Source organism: Anguilla rostrata, chromosome 15, assembly GCF_018555375.3.
Source record: "Anguilla rostrata isolate EN2019 chromosome 15, ASM1855537v3, whole genome shotgun sequence".
Classification (NCBI taxonomy): domain Eukaryota; kingdom Metazoa; phylum Chordata; class Actinopteri; order Anguilliformes; family Anguillidae; genus Anguilla; species Anguilla rostrata.
Window position 1 is genome coordinate 31,415,484 of NC_057947.1, and position 13,155 is coordinate 31,428,638.

General features: G+C 47.7%; 1 long non-coding RNA gene across 1 annotated transcript in view; it reads right to left on the reverse strand.

Moving 5' to 3' along the window:
• The window catches only part of LOC135240913 (uncharacterized), a 107,219-nt gene extending 95,767 nt beyond the window's left edge, over nt 1-11,452 (reverse strand). The window contains exon 1 of the long non-coding RNA XR_010325829.1: nt 10,995-11,452. This is a non-coding gene — a long non-coding RNA (uncharacterized LOC135240913). The remainder of the gene's footprint in view (nt 1-10,994) is intronic.
• Between the last annotated feature and the right edge of the window lie 1,703 nt (nt 11,453-13,155).

Below are 13,155 nucleotides of genomic sequence, written 5' to 3' on the forward strand. Positions count from 1 at the left end.
ACTCTTCAGATAGCGATTTTATTACACCCTCGCCGAGCCTCCCCAAAGAAAAAGCAAATCCTCATCAATCTCTGTAAACGTTAAGTAGGGCACCAGCAAAGACCATCTATGGGCCTGCCTACAAGATATTACACTCCTCTGTCGGGGCACAGAACGGTTAGTGCCTGTTGCGGCCAAACTGAATGTTCCACAACCAAACCGCCCCACAGTGAGTGTCTTTGTCCCAAACTGTGTTCTTCAATCTCTGTTCTTTTCTTAAAACATTTTAGGACATTCAGTGCAAGGGATTTATAATTCTCCACCGAGAGAAAAACAACCACTACACTGGTAGGAAGTACAACTTCCCACAACATTGTTCAGGGTAGTCTGGACGATGTGAATCGTCCAGCATTTATTCACAAACAGCACACTGCCAGCAGTTTCACTGTTCATACGTTGGGGGCCTTTCATGGATGGGTTTGGGTGGACTGCAGAAACTGAGGGTGGCACAGCAGCAGTGCTATGCTCGAGATTCAAACCCGATTCTAACCCCCATCTGGTCTCCAGAGAATGCATCACTCCAGCGCGTTTGCAACAAAACGCAAAGCACTAACGGGGGGGGGGGGACTAAAAAAATAAAATGTAAAAATCCATGCCTCGTGTCACCTCTCCATGTGTCCCCCCCCCCCCCCCCCTCGTCAAAGCCATCGGCTGATATCCAACCCCGAGCACAATCTCGCCAGACCTCGTTACAAAAAACACTTTCAGGCCCTTAACGAGGTCGCTAATTAACTGCTGCTCGCTCGCCCGCTCACTCACACTCACCAGAAGTGCGAGTCGCGGGTTTTTTTTTCCCTGTTTTTTTTCCCTCTTTTTTTTTTTAACGGCAGAAAATGGCGCCGTGGAGCACTCCGAAGACGCCCTCGTCAGCAGGGGAGGCTTCGGGAGCTGGAGATCGCATCGGCACCCGCCGACGCCTCCCGCGCTGTGTCACAGAGGGCGCTGCCTTTAGCCAATCGTATTAATCCTCTCATTGACCGATCTGGCCAGTGTTCATTAGCATAATGAGCATATTTCACTGTAACACCACCACAGACTCCCACAACCTGCTAAATGTGAGTTTAACCCTCGTATAAAACAGAGAAACACAGAGACTAGCATACAAAATAAATGTTTTTCTTTTCATTTATATCGATTTATTTTTTTTATTACTACATTGCACCATGTGTTAATCTATGTGATGAAGTTAGGGGATATTCTGACAGCAGTGTCAGCAATACGATACATTTTGACATATGACAGTCTCTGATGCCTGACAAAAAATATCTGAAAAATATATTCTAAAAAACAAAAAATAAATAAAAAAATAATAATTTCATTGCACTGTGGATCAGCGGGTAAAAAAGACACAGAATTTTAAGGAATTTGTGGTGAACACAAAGACAGTGACACACCCCCCCCACGCCCGCCCCTCAGCCAGCCGTTAGACGATGTGAAGACGCAGCGGGAGGGAAGAGAAAATGCAAGCAGCCCGAGCGACGCAAGTGTTTGAGAAGGTGGGGGACAGGCTGAGGCTGGAGTGACACACCCCCCTGCCCCCCCCGCCCTCTTTCAGAGCCCCTCTCAAAATGGTCATGCCCCCCCAGCCCACAGCAGCCCTCTCTCCAACCCCCCCCAAGCCCCCCCTGAATCGCCCTAGCCCCCCGCCCAAATCTCCCTCATATCACACCAGCCGAAATCCACCCGCCCCCCTACACTGTGCCAGCAGGCCCGCAAGCCCACCCCCCCACCAACTCCCGAACCCCCAACCCAGGCCCTGCTCACTGTTAGCTGCTTCACAGCGTCAGTGCACAACACTGAGAGAATGAGCCCCTTGCAGGCTGAGAGCCTCACTGCTCCTGCCCCCTACAGGAGAAGGTGTGCTATTGCGCTGCACGCTGCTGACACACACAGCTTTACCAACCCCCCTGCCTGCACCCAACCCCCCCCCACCCCCCCCCCCCCCCCAAAATACACCTCGACTCGCACATCCCTCCGGCGTACACTTCGCGTTCCGACGCGCCTGCCACCTGCTCAGCGTCCCACACGCTGCGCGCACGCGGCCTTGCTCAGCAAAAACTCCTCTGAATCTCAGCCTTAAATTCCTTGTAAAAAAAAAAAAAAAGCAAACAAGCAAACTTTATTTGGGGGGTGCGGGGGGGGAGGGCTGATTTTTGCTCTTTGTTTCGGTAACCTGGGCTTCCCGCTAAACGCGGGTCCCGCTGCGCCACGGGGGGGGGGGGGGGGGGCGCTCTGAAAGCCCCCATTCTTCTCATCCGCGCCTCAGAAAAACAGAGGCGAGAAAAAGAGAGGGGGGGAGAAAAGGGAACTTTCCTAATTTTAGGCTCATTCTTGGCAGCCTCCCGTTGCCCTGTCAGAGTGAGGTGGCTGGGGGCCTCCTGACAGCCGTTTTTTTTTGGGGGGGGGGGCTGAGGGGCTCTTTGTGGGTCCGTCAGCGGGAGGCCCATGGCGTAAGCCCTGTCCAGTGGGGGGCCATTGTGTGGATTCCACCCCGCCCGCCCCCCCCCTCCTCCTCCCTCCCCACACCGCGCGACCTCAATGGGCTGGATTAGAGAATCCTACACACAGTCTTAATCTCCAATTCAGGTCTCTGACAGAGAGACGGAGAGAGAGAGAGACCGAGTGACAGAGAGAGAGGGGGGACAGAGAGAGAGAGGGAGACAGAGAGAGAGAGAGAGCGAGAGACAAAGTGACAGAGAGAGAGAGAGAGGACGGGAGAGAGAGGGAGAGAGAGGGAGAGAGACCGAGTGACAGAGAGAGAGAGGGAGAGAGAGAGAGACAGAGACAGAGACAGAGACAGAGACAGAGACAGAGAGACAGAGTGACAGAGAGAGAGAGAGAGAGGAAGGGAGAGAGACAGACAGAGACAGACAGTCAAATAAATGTTTGAAATATTTAACCCTTCAAATCGTTTAATCAACATTCCAGCTGATTAGACCATGTTAACACAAACATTTTTTTAGCCAAATTCAGAACTCCACACACCCACATGCGCACACAGGTACGAGACACATAATGTTCGGAAGCAAACAGGTGCATGAAATGGGTGAGAGGAGCTAAGCTCAGGTGCCTCTAGATGTTCACACGATGGGTAAATGCTAGGAGAATGTGTGTAGGTCTCATTTGCATATATGAACACGGGGTGATCCGGTGCAGCACTTTACTTTCAGTAAAAATGAGAAAAAGAGTTTCACACACAGAGAATTATGCCCATGTTCTCTATTGCTTTACACGTTTCCCAGCTTAACAACCCCAAAAAATGAACAGGCCACACAGAGAAATGGACTTTTCAAAATGCATTTCCAGACTACAAGGCTTCGCCTCCTACGTTAGCTCACTACCCCCCCCCCCCCCCCAGACAAGGCTGAACGCATGGTAACACACCGAGAGCTGTAATTGGTGGGGTGGGGGGGCTGTTTCTGACACACAGAGCAGACAGCGTGAGAAACTCCGGGTCCGCCCCCTGGCACAGGCCACTCCCCCCATAACTGCACATTTATTTACCCAATGGCACGATTAAAAGGGCCAAACGCCAGCTCTCAAAGCGGCGGGCGCGATCCGAGATTTCGCGATCCAACGTTGCGGAGTTTCGCTTCTCCGTGATTGCAGGTGGGAGGAGAGGCAGCCAATTGGAGGGCGGGGCAGGGTGGGGCAAGGTGGGGCAAGGCAGGGCAAGGCAAGGGTGGGGCTGTACTACAAAAAAATTAATAAAATCAGCCCCCCACCCCCCTACGGCTGCCCCCCACCATCTCAGTCACCAAACCCCTGGGAAAGAGCCCCTCTATAGACTACAGACGACAGTCTCCCTAGCCAACGTTCAAAACACCGCCGACAGAACCTCTTCCTCTGCCTTCACACCGTCGAGCCTCGCAGGACACTCTTTCCACACCAGGCGCAGCCGTCTGAACACCGCTTCTGTAACTACAGCGCGATCATAATGAAATCGCCTTACTAAGGAAACGGACCACGTCGGCACCACGCTCCGTTTTCTGCCACGTTCAAATGACATTTTCAAACAACAAAAAAAAAATGAGAAAGAAAATCTACATTTCCTCGAAAGTACAATCGCACATTTGAAAATGGGCGCATGAATATTTATCCCCTTCCTAAAATGACTGCACATATTATCTCTTCTGAGCAAATAAAATTGCACAAATTGTGTGTGTAAGGGGGGGGGAGGGGGGGAGGGGGGGGGCCCATTGGAGGATTCACAAAACGCAATATTCACATTTTTCCCCCACTCAGAGTTCCAATTTATTGAAGTAACAGAGCATAAAATGCCCTGACAGCTGTAGCACTTTATTGCAAATTAGTATATACATTCTGCACCCAGAGAGAAAGAGCAGGCCTCATTGTATTTCTGTAATTGCCGCGAGCTCAGGAAATGGAGAGCCAATCGCGGCGGTGCAATTACACTCAGAGGGCTAAAAATGACAGGGTGTACTTTTAACATCAGATCACATTTAAGGCATCAATCCCGGGCTTTTATTTCACGTAAAACTGAGAGAGGGGAGTTAATTTTGCTAATAAAAAAAAAAAGCCTGTTGGAATGCGTACCATGAAATGACACTATTCTCGACACTATAAAAATAAAAAAGACAATAAAGATGCATGCGCATTATTATCATAATTCTTCTTGTTCTAATTATTATTATTATTATTATTATTACTATTAATGAATTACTCTGTTTATAATTTCCCAGTGTAGTTTTTGTACAGAACAAATGCATGTAATGGAAATGAAATGCTGAAACTGAACTTGGTGGCTGTGACAGACCGAGCAGGTGGGTCCTCCTCATACAGCACGCGCCGGTCCTTCGACCCCGCCAGCGATTCCTTCCCCTCCCAAAAGTGCGGCTTCCTTCGTAATAAACCCCGCCGGTCTGCGGAGCCGCCCCTCACAGCAGAGACTCGTTAGCCGTTGCGCTGACCGTGTCGCGCCGCGTGGGGTCGATGGTACGACATGACACGGCTGGTCCGCCCCGTCAGAGGCCCGAAAGGGCGGGGGAGAACGCCGAGAGCAGACATCGCGATGCAAAGGACGGCGAGGGATCGATCCGCTCGGTTTTATTCACGCCTGTCGTTTCGGTTCCGCGCTGGTGAAGCTTGAGGGCTGCACGACAGGAAACGTGACCGGGCAAAAGCCTGAACTGGATAAACGGTAAATGGTAAATGGACTGCATTTATATAGCGCTTTTATCCAAAGCGCTTTACAATTGATGCCTCTCATTCGCCAGAGCAGTTAGGGGTTAGGTGTCTTGCTCAAGGACACTTCGACACACCCAGGGTAGGGGTTTGAACCGGCAACCCTCCAACTGCCAGACAATCGTTCTTACCTCCTGAGCCATGTCGCCCCTATACAACTGTACAAAATGAGCAATGTGCCTTACCGGACCCGTGTTTTGAAGTTGGCTCCAATGACCTTCGGTACGCGCTTATTGTACGTCGCTTTGGATAAAAGCTTCTGCCAAATAAATGTAATGGAATTCCATGGAATTCCGACAAGCCTCTGCACATTCACCCTGCGATGCGTGCATAACGTTCCCGAGACATTTCCTCTTATGTAAATTCAATTAAGCAACTAAGCTAATTAAGCAATAAATAATGACAAGGTGTGCAGTTATGCAAATATAATGACACACCTTTGGTGAGGTGGCGCTCTTGGAAGAGTCAACCATTCCAATTCAGTACATTATTTTATTATTATTATTATTATTTTTTTTTTTAAATGGTACTTGTTCCCCCACAATGCATTGCAGCAAACGAAAAAGGATAAAAGACACTCAAGAAATGGGGACTGCATTAATTCCGGTATTATAGGGCCACAGGTAATGGGCTCTACATTAATGCAGGTATTATAGGGCCACAGGTATGGTTCATTAATGCAGTATTATAGGCCACAGGTAATGGCTCTACATTAATGCAGGTATATGGGGCCCACAGTAATGGCTCTACATTAATGCAGGTATATAGGGACGGTATGGCTCTACATAAGCGGGTATTATAGGGCACAGTAATGGTCTACATAGCAGGTATTATAGGCACAGGTATGGCTCTACATTAATGCAGGTTATAGGGCCACAGGTAATGGGCTCTACATTAATGCAGGTATTATAGGGCCACAGGTAATGGGCTCTACATTAATGCAGGTATTATAGGGCCACAGGTAATGGGCTCTACATTAATGCAGGTATTATAGGGCCACAGGTAATGGGCTCTACATTAATGCAGGTATTATAGGGCCACAGGTAATGGGCTCTACATTAATGCAGGTATTATAGGGCCACGGGTAATGGGCTCTACATTAATGCCTGCATTACAGGGCCTCAGCAGGTCTCCATTCATTTCCCAGAGCTCAGTCTGTTCCCCATTCATAATGCTAAATCAGGCCAGTTAATAAGCGTTTAGCAATGCTGGCTAATGTAAGGTAAGTTCACCACTGAACATCACACATGAAACAACTCCGCTAAAACCGCTAAAACTGCTGGTTACAGACGGAAACAGACTCTACTGCATGCGTGCACGCATGTGTCTATGTGTTTGTGTTTGCATGTGTAAGCCTGAGCGTGTGTGTGTGTGTGTGTGTGTCTGCTAAGGATGGGATACTGGGTCCTGAGTGCCTCGGTCAGTAAAGGTGTCAGTAAAGCAGCATTGGGCCCAATGGCCTATAGATCAGATCCGAGCCCCCAGGCCATCATTGGCTGGGCATGTGAAGCTGCAGAAATGGATCCATCCTGCTACAAACAGCATGGCAGGCTGTTTCAGTCGGCCTAGCTTCTATTGAAGCATTCAGCTGATGTTTCTTAATTCCAGGTTTGGAGCAGAATCATCCACCAGGAGGAACATTAATCAACGCTATGACACCGCGGTTCAGCAAAACGAGAAGACTCACCACCGCAGCCCCCGACTGAGGACGCGTCGCAACCCAGCGGCGCAACAGTCAGCAGAATTTACAGGATCGTGAGCAGAAGGCGGTTAGCGCATCGCGCCCGGCGCGCTCTGACCCCATCGCCACGGAGACGGTTTCCAGAGAGAGAGGACGGCGTCGAACGCCTGCCCGCCAACGCTCTCCCCCCGACGCTCGAATAACAATCGCGCCGTTTTGCTCTCTGATTAATGACAGGGACCGTGCGCGAACCGTCAAACGTGAGAGGAGGGATGGACAAACTGAGCCATCAATCATAACAGGCCGGTTTCAATCTGGAGCCCTGGGAGACGGCCACGGCAGAGTCACACACACCTGCGCGAGAGTCACACACCTGCCCGAGAGTCACACACCTGCCCGAGTCACACACGCCTGCCCGAGAGTCACACACCTGCCTGAGTCTCACACCTGCCTGAGAGTCACACACACCTGCCTAAGAGTCACACACCTGCCCGAGAGTCACACACACCTGCCCGAGAGTCTCACACACCTGCGCGAGAGTCACACACCTGCCTGAGTCTCACACCTGCCTGAGAGTCACACACACCTGCCAGAGAGTCACACACACCTGTGCAAGAGTCACACACCTGCGCGAGAGTCACACACACCTGCGCGAGAGTCACACACACCTGCCCGAGTCACGCACACCTGCCTGAGAGTCACACACACCTGCCCGAGAGTCACACACACCTGCCCGAGAGTCACACACCTGCTTTACTGAAAACGCCAGGTGGGGGGTGGGGGGGGGGGGCAGATGTCAAGCCTGTGTCATAAAAGGCAGTCAGCTTGGCACTCCTAAATCCCTCATCCTCACTCGTTGTCCAGTACAGAAGCCTGGTCATGTTCTCTACACCACGTTTTGGTCCCAACGGCAACTGATTATGAAGCTCACATTCAGAGTTCAGATTGGTGCTTCAAGTTCATGATTCGGATTGAGCTGTATTACCCTCAGATAAAGAAACTTCCAAGAGCACAAAGACAATTATACAGCCCAAACATTCATAAACATGAGGCATTTTCATTTAGCAGCTTAATGGTGATCGGAGCATTTTTTATAGCAGTGATATTGGCATTTAGACAGAAAGTGTAGGAAGTGTTACTCTGGCAGATGATCTTTTCCTCATTGCAGGTGCCAGACATTCAGTTCTATTGCCTTTGGCATCGGGGTGCCAGGGACCCAAGATGCAACACAGGAGAGCTTGACAACAATGCTTCTATTTTTGACCCAGAGCACAGAGGGTTTTAAAGCCATTTACACACGGGGGGGGGGGAATCAGGTTACACTCATCACAAGAAGGCTTAGCATGGAAGAGAATGCCTATAATGGTACAGGCTAGGAACGGCCCATATTCCAAGATTACAAAGTCTGTTAAGAGAAATACGTGCCCTCAACCAGCAATTAGCAAATTAACTACTTGTTTGCTTCACCTACACCAGATTCCTCCATACAACTAACGTCTCAAATCTCTCCCAAAGTGCAGTCAAATCAAATTAATTCAACTCAATTTGATTTGTACAGCACTTCTGACAGAACTGTCACAAAGATGCTTTGCCTTACAGAGGAAAAAAAACTGGACAAACACCAGGTCTGAACCCCCAGAATGCAAGCAGTGAACTTATAAATATATATTGTTTATACTCTCCACTGTCTCATACTCAATTATGCAAAATCTAGGCAGGCCTACTGTATGTGTTCAGAGTTAAATCAGGAGATTGGCCTGCACACAGAGTTGGACGTGGGGCCCACAGACTAAACCTACTCATTTTTGGGGGCTCAGATAAAATAAAAAAGTATGAGAACCACTGCCTTTGAGGATGATACCCAGCATATACTGTATGTGAATGCCTGTGAAGGGCTGCTCTTTCAGCCTTGATGAATGACATTGGCCTGACCCCTGATGAGCAGACTCCTGGTTCTCTGCCCTCCACAGTTATCAAAAGGGCAGCGATCGCATTGGAAACGCCATAAAAAGGCGCACTTTAGGGGAGCCACTTTGTAAAAACTTGCCTAGTCTGCCTTGCCACAAACGGAGGGCGAATTCAATAAAACCCACGGCCGTTTATTCAATTAAATATTTAGTATCGCAATTCAATTAAGCAATAGCAACCGATTCAGGGGGACGCTGATACGTTTTAACCCCAGTGCCTGAGCTCTCCCGCGTCGGGTTTCATTGGATAATTTTTCAGTTTCTGCAGTCTCGCTGAATCGATTTTTTTTTTTTTTTTTTTTTAAACGACTCGGAGTGAGAGACAGCTCGCGGTCCCTCAGTGACAATCGGCTTTCCGCGCGCCGTGATTTTTAACAGCCGCCCGTTACCGTGGCGACTGCGTCAAACAGCGGCGCGACAAACGGCGTCGCCGGCACCGGGACAAATAAATAACGTTACGGCGAACTAACGAGATCCCCGCAAAGGAAAATGATGATTATCTTTAATCATGAGCTTTCCTCCCCCCTCCACTGGCGAAACCACATTATCCCCACACCTTCATTCCTTATAAAAAAATATCCATCACGCACAATGCAGGGAGCAACGTAAAAAAAAAAAAAAAGGAGCGCAGACGCAATCAGAGCAGGGGAATGCCAGCGTCCTCATTACTCGTCACAGCACATTGTAGCTGGAAATTGCTTCTTTCAGGTTTTGTTTGCACAGGCAATTACAATAAACTGTCTGCTTGACATGTTGTTTGCACAGATGTAGAGCATTAATAAACATGAGCACTAATCTGAATTATTGAACCGCTCGCCATAATTCCATTTGCAGATTTTTTTTTTTTTTAAGCCAAGGCAGACCAGGCTCAGACTGCAGAGGGGCCCTAGGGAACCATGGGAAGGGTGAGGCCACGCCCCGGTGTTTCCGCCAACAAAATACATCCGCTAAATGAGCTGCAGAGGAGGAGGTCAGGTCCCACAGGTAATTTCACCCCAACACCCCCACTCCACTCCCCATCCCAAACTCACCAAAACTACCACATACCACAGTTTTCATATATTTTTGAGCCACCAGGTCAAGGTCGTCACAACAACAACAAAAAAAAATAATAAAACCATGACCATGAAATGAGAACTGGACACTCATTATGCTATGAATTATGCATTTTCACAAGCACATATAGAACTGCAAGACATTCCTAAATGTGGCCGTACAGAATGCATCAAGTGAACATGGAAAAAGAAAATAGTTCATTTCGATAGTTAACATCGTTTTCCTTTAAACATTCATTTATGGTTATTTAACATTTAACAAATTTAGAAATGAAGCACTGTTCTGCCATTTTGTAAAACTGTGCAAAACAAATCAGGACACTGGGTCTTTAGAAGTCCCTACATATCATGCATGTACAGGTAATTCAACGGCTGAAAGCTTGGGAGAACATACAGGATATTAGTCATTTGTGTTTTACCTTCTACATCCTCGCTCACTATCATCATTAGCGATCCCATGACACAAAAATAAAAGGATTCCATATTACCATATCCAAGCTCCAAGCCTAGGACATCCAATTATTCCTCAATTGAAATGTCTGAACAATCCCCGTCTCCACCTCAGCTGGTGTGTGTGGTCCAGGTCACAGTGTTAAATGGCTGCTGTGCATCACCCAGGCAAATGGGCGTTTCCCACTGCAAAAGGTCAATATGAGTTTCCCCCTTTATTGTAAGGTAATGTCATATTTGAAAATAGCATAAATGCCATTATTATTATTATTATTATTATTATTATTATTATTATTATAGTAGCACAATGGTGGAGGGGATAAGACATATGCCGGGACAAAGAGAAATCTGTGTATACCGCTCAGTGTGAATCTGAAAGTGCCTTGCTGGAAAGGAATGGGCCAAAGCAGAAGTTTGAAACTGTCAGCCTCAATTAGCTAGTGATACGGCCCTCCCTAAAGACCCAAAGATGTGTTGTGATATTCTCTTACCAAAATAGCCTAACAAATATGTCTTTGGAAAGTGTGTACCATAAAATGAAGACAACCAGGGCCGAAAAACTCGCACAATCTCAAACGGGGAAGCAGGTGCACTCACCTCCGGTGTAGAAAGCGCCTCTCCAGTCCGGTATTCTGGGCGTTTTCAGGGGCCTGGCAACATCCATTTAGTCTCCGTTTAATAATGGAGCAGTTCGTTGATTTAATAGTGAAGGTATGTGCGCACAACATTAGTACAAAACACGCGCAGTTGTGGGTACAAATAAAACGGGTGGAAAACAAAAAGGAGAAACAACCAAAAAATAAACGGAAATTAAAGTGGAGAACCACCTATTCACTGCTTTTGTATGGCAACCAGACGTATTTCAGAACCATCCTAGACTTTATCTTCATCATAAACTGCAAGCGTTTACTAAAACAATGGAGCGTCCTTCATTTTTCCTATAATAACAAACCGAAACTAAGTCTCGAATCAAAGCCAAAACAAACCAATCCCACACCAAAACGCCGGCTTTCAAAATGCCGCCATTAAAAAAGGCGTTCCTCTCCGCCTCCACTCCTCCCCTTTTCTTCGTGGTTACGCCTTTATCCGGTAATTGTTTCCGGTAAATAAAATGTAAATAAATGTAATGTAATTAAGCACGGGAATTGCCTGCGTGTTACGCCATGGCCTCTACAACACTTGTCCAAAACAAAACAAAAAATATGTATGTTTTTGTAAGACAGGTGCGCTTGAAACTAGATAATCATGGCACCCTGTAAATCTCCAGTAATAAGTACACTCAGCTTCATGAACATCTGCAGTGCAGGAAAAAAGTGACTCAAACATATGTTCAAATGGTACAACCCACGAGTTCAGCAAACTCCAAACTTTGTAAATTCCAGACGTTTTTTTTTTTTTGTTTTGTTTTGGTTTTTTTGTTTTTGTATCTTTTTCTTTTCTTCCCAATGTCACATTGGAGTGACATTTGGAAGAAAAGAATGTGAATTATATGAAATCTATGAAAAGGTTTTTTGTCACTGCTGAAATAGAATAGATGCCAATGACTGAACCAGCCCTGATTCTGCTGAATTAATTTTGCTCCTGAAACAGAATATATAAATAGCTGATGATCTAGCGTCTGCAATCAATAACGTGTGTGTCATACTTTCAGCTATCAGACAATCAGTCGAGCTCTTGTCACAAAACACGCACCCGCATTAACGGCTTTTTGTCATCATTGCCGTTTATGACGGCAAACACCACATAATGCGTAAAGGCGATCAATGCGCTAAAAACGCATCGAGGATAGAAAATGGATTCTGAGCTTGCAACAAGATCAGCATCACTGCGCAGCCATTCATATCCCCCCCCCCCCCCCCCCCAAAGAATTCTGACGTGTACAAGCCAGTAATAGTGCTGCGGTGATTCTTCCACTGACAACATTTTGTGTTTTTATGTACTGAGACGAGACGTGATGTGGGTGTGCGCGCGCTCCTGCCTTCTCCGGCTGCGAAACGCGGTGTAGCGAGCGTGCAGTTGGGAATACCTACAGCGGGACTGCGGGAGAAGTTTATTTTTTTGCCTTTTTTTTTTACTGCGCTCGGAGATGTTCAAAGGGCTTAACGAGGCAGCGCCGCCCTTCTATTCGGCAAGACCAGCGATCAGCGGCTTCTCGCTCCGACCAGAATTAGCAGGTCGGGGTCCCCCACTCCCCCAGACTGAGACGCCACGTGCATGAGAGCCGCCATAAATGTGCAGTAAATGTGCGATAAAGTGTGCTGGGGTGCATTGTGGGTAGGTTTGGAAAGAAGGCGCTTACCAGCTGTGGATATGGGCGGTGGGGGGGACGACTCTTGAGAGGAGACGAAATTAGTTCAAGCCTGCTTCAGAGTTCGTTTACCGTCAAACAGATGTGCAGCAGTACCCCATCTCTGCAGTCATATTTTTCTGTGTCAGTCATTCAGTGGTGGCTTCCTATTCATGCCTAGTCAATGGCAACAAGTGCGCAGCATCTCAGTGCCACAACGCCCATCCAACATCTAATTACACTGCGTCTTATCAAAATATTTAATAGCATTTCATTAGCCTCAAAGGCAAATGGAAATGCTCGTCCCTGCAGCAGCTTAACGGAGTCTATCGTTGCATGCAGCAGGAAAGCTAGCCGTTACTGCAGCAGAAATAGTTGAGCGTGGAGATAGTCTACTGCTTGGTTAAAGCAGAGGATAGTGGGAAAGACAGCGTTGCATCAAGGCCAGGTGTAGACAACACTATAAATCTT